The sequence below is a fragment of the Saimiri boliviensis genome, chromosome X, assembly GCF_048565385.1.
Source record: "Saimiri boliviensis isolate mSaiBol1 chromosome X, mSaiBol1.pri, whole genome shotgun sequence".
NCBI classification, from domain to species: Eukaryota; Metazoa; Chordata; class Mammalia; order Primates; family Cebidae; genus Saimiri; species Saimiri boliviensis.
Window position 1 is genome coordinate 120835857 of NC_133470.1, and position 3636 is coordinate 120839492.

Consider the following 3636-nt stretch of genomic DNA (forward strand, 5'->3'; position numbering starts at 1 on the left):
TTGAACTCGAGAGGCAGAGGTTGCAGTGAGCCGAGATGGCATCACTGCTCTACAGAGTGACATGCTACGTAAAAAAAAAAAAAAAAAAAAAAAAAAAAATTCATGATTTCATGCAATAAAACATGACTATGAAAAGTATTGTCGCCTGCTACCACTGTCTAGATCTGAGTGGTTCACTGCACCACGAAGACAGATTCCAGATGCTGGGAACTCATGCCTCCAATCTCAGACACTATTTCCAGCAAAGGCTCTGTGGTTCTGGGCTACAGTGGTGGCCTAGACACCTCCTGCATCCTCAGGTGGCTGAAGAAACAAGACAATGATGTCATTGCCTACCTGGCCAGCATTGGCCAGAAGGAAGACTTTGAGGAAGCCAGGAAGAAGGCACTGAAGCTTGGGGCCAAAAAGGTTTTCATTGAGGATGTCAGCAGGGGGTTTGTGGAGAAGTTCATCTGGCCAGCCATCCAGTCCAGTGCACTGTATGACTGCTACCTCCTGGGCACCTCTCTCACCAGGCCCTGCATTCCCTGAAAACAAGTGGAAATCGCCCAGCGGGAGGGGACCAAGTATGTGTCTCATGGCACCACGGGAAAGGGGATCAATCAGGTCCACTTTGAGCTCAACTGCTACTGGCTGACCCCCCCAGATAAAGGTCATTGATCCCTGGAGGATGCCTGAGTTCTACAACCGGCTCAAGGTCCGAAACGATCTGATGGAATTTGCAAAGCAACTCTGGATTCCCATCTTGGTCACTCTCAAGAACCTGTGGAGCATGGACGAGAACCTCATGCACATCAGCTACGAGGCTGCAATCTTGGAGAACCCCAAGAACCAAGCGCCTGCAGTTCTCTACATGAAGACCCAGGAGGTGGCCAAAGCCCCTAACACTCCTGACATTCTCGAGATCGAGTCCAAAAAAGGGGTCCCCGTGAAGAAGGTGACCAACATCAAGGATCGCATCACCCACCAGACCTCCTTGGAGCTCTTTATGTACCTGAACGAAGTCGCGGGCAAGCACGGTGTGGGCCGTATTGACATCGTGGAGAACCACTTCACTGGAATGAAGTCCCAAGTTATCTACCATATTCCAGCAGGCACCATCTATTACCACACTCATTTAGACATCCGGGCCTTCACCATGGACCGGGAAGTGTGCAAAATCAAACAAGACCTGGGATTGAAATTTGCTGAACTGGTGCACAACAGTTTCCGGCATGGCCTTAAGTGGGAATTTGTCCACCATTGCTTCGCCAAGTCCCAGGAGCGAGTGAAAGGGAAAGTGCAGCTGTCTGTCTTCAAGGGCCAGGTGTACATCCTCCGGTGGGAGTCCCCACTGCCTCTCTACAACCAGGAGCTGATGAGCATGAACACGCAGGGCGACTAGGAGCCAATTGATGCCACCAAGTTCATCAACATTAATGCACTCAGGCTGAAGGAATATTATCATCTCGAGAGCAAGGTCACTGCCAAATAGACCCCTGTACAATGAGGAGCTGGGGCCTCCTCAATTTCCAGATCCCCCAAGTACAGTTGCTAATTGTTGTGATAATTTGTATTTGTGACTTGTTCTCCCCAGCTGTCAGCGTAGTCGGGCTGCCAGGCCCCATCGTTGTTCCCTGGTCTCCCTGAAGCCCGCAAATGTCGTCATCGAAGGGAAGGATGAGGGGCAGCTGCAGTGGGGAGCTATAAAATAACAATTAAAAGATTTTTTTTTTTAAAAGTATTGTCTTGTGTAGATAAATGTTGCTCTTTGTTCATACTCTCCATCTAGTTGATTTAAAAACCTCCTTATTTCTGCTGGGGCACTGGGACATACCAACTTTCTGTCGGTTCCCAGGGCAATTTCCAGATCCTTTGCATATAATAATCTCTTTTTCTGTTCTTTTTATTATTTTGTGCTTCTGATTTTTCTTCAGTCCTGAGTCCTTCATTGAAAAGTTAAGAATAATACCTGCAAATAGGTGTTTCATCAGGGGAAAAGTTTGTACAGAGAGTCATTTGATGGATTCTTTCTTTTCTTTGAATGCCTTATCAAAAAAACGATTCAGAAAACACATTCCCTCAGGCAATTTCAATCCATTCAAATCCCAGAGACCTTTAAAGGTGTTAGTTCCTAAACTGGCTGTTTTACTGTGTAAGGCTTCCTGGATGGCCTTGGGGGAAAGGGATATTGAGGAGAAGAAAGGAGAAGAGATCCCCACCCTCCTCCTCCAACTTACAAAGACACCATCTGAGAAATGAATGTTCAACTGCATGGTTTATACTTAGCTGTGAATTTGAATTATCAAATCAGAAACTTAGGGGTAAGGAAGAATTCTAAAATCCTTTGGCGCTGATTCCTCGCTAAAACATCCCTATTGAGTGTTTCTCTGGCCTCTCCATAACTATATTTAGTAACAGGATGACAGAGCAGGAGCATCACCGTCTTGGACAAGCCTCTCATTCTAAAAGTTCACCTTAATAAAAAAAACTGCCTGAATCCAAAGGGCATCAGCCTGACGGCTAAGCTCGGCATGACCATAAACCACAAATAACATCTCCAACCAGCAACGCTCAAAACTCCTCCCCTACCAGAATCATGCTAGCTCCTCTCGCTCTGGCTGGAAAGATGTCTCCCCCAAAGTAAACTCCCCCGCTCCCAGAAAGATTCCAACCCTGTCATAAACTTCTCCACACACATAAATGTTCCAAGCTTGTGGTTAGCCCCGTCACCCTAAAACCAATATATACTCTTAGTCTGTAAGAGAAAGCGCTCCTGACTGAATTCAGCCAGGAGCGCCTCTCAGGTTTTAACTAAAGAAAACATGTCTTTAACTGCCAAGCCGCGTTTAGTGTTTCTTTCCTCTTTAACTCTTACACAGGGAATTAACCAAAAATAATCATAACTTGAAAGAAAAGGCTGAAACCCCTTAAGCCGGGCCCCACCCTCCATGCTATTTCACTCTCCTTTCCTGAGGTAACCTCTGTTTCTCTTCTTTGCCTTTTTCTATGCTTGTTTTCACATCTAAGTAGTCAAAACATATATAGATTATCTATTTTGGCTATTTTTATTAAAAAATATGGCTTGAAAAGTCTTCCATGCCATATAGACATGCTTCATTCTTTTTAATGGCTGCATAGTAATCTATCACATGAACCACAGTTTATTTAGCTATTCTCCTTTTAGGCTTTTCTTTTTTTTTTTTTTTGCCCATTTTTCATTATTATAAAAAGTCCTACATTCTTTCTATGCCTCCTTTTTGCAAGTTGAAGTGTTTCTTGAAATCTCTGTAAAGACTGGATTCTTGTCATGAAATAGGAAAGTTAATGTTGGGGCTCAGAAACTGATATCCCAAAATAGGAGCTGTTGACATGCTGAACTGAAGAACTTTCAAGGTCTCTCCGACCTTCCCCACTACCCCCATAGCCTCTCTCAAAGAAGTTGAAGTTCCTTTATCTGCCTAAGATCCAGACCCACCAAGGAGAAAAATTGTTTCTTCCTTCCCCTTCCTGTAAGACCAAGAATGTAATCACACCTGAACAGACCCTTGCACTGTCAAAGAGAATTATTTACAACCTAATCTCTATTCCTGGATCCATTCATTCTCCCTAGTAATTTCTTCAACAGAATTCCTCTTTTCCACCCTTTCATAACCT

The 3636-nt window shown here is 44.5% G+C and overlaps 1 pseudogene; it reads left to right on the top strand.

Annotated features, from left to right (window-relative positions):
• Positions 1 to 213: 213 nt before the first annotated feature.
• Positions 214 to 1549, top strand: LOC101051744 (argininosuccinate synthase pseudogene; annotated as a pseudogene).
• Positions 1550 to 3636: the final 2087 nt, after the last annotated feature.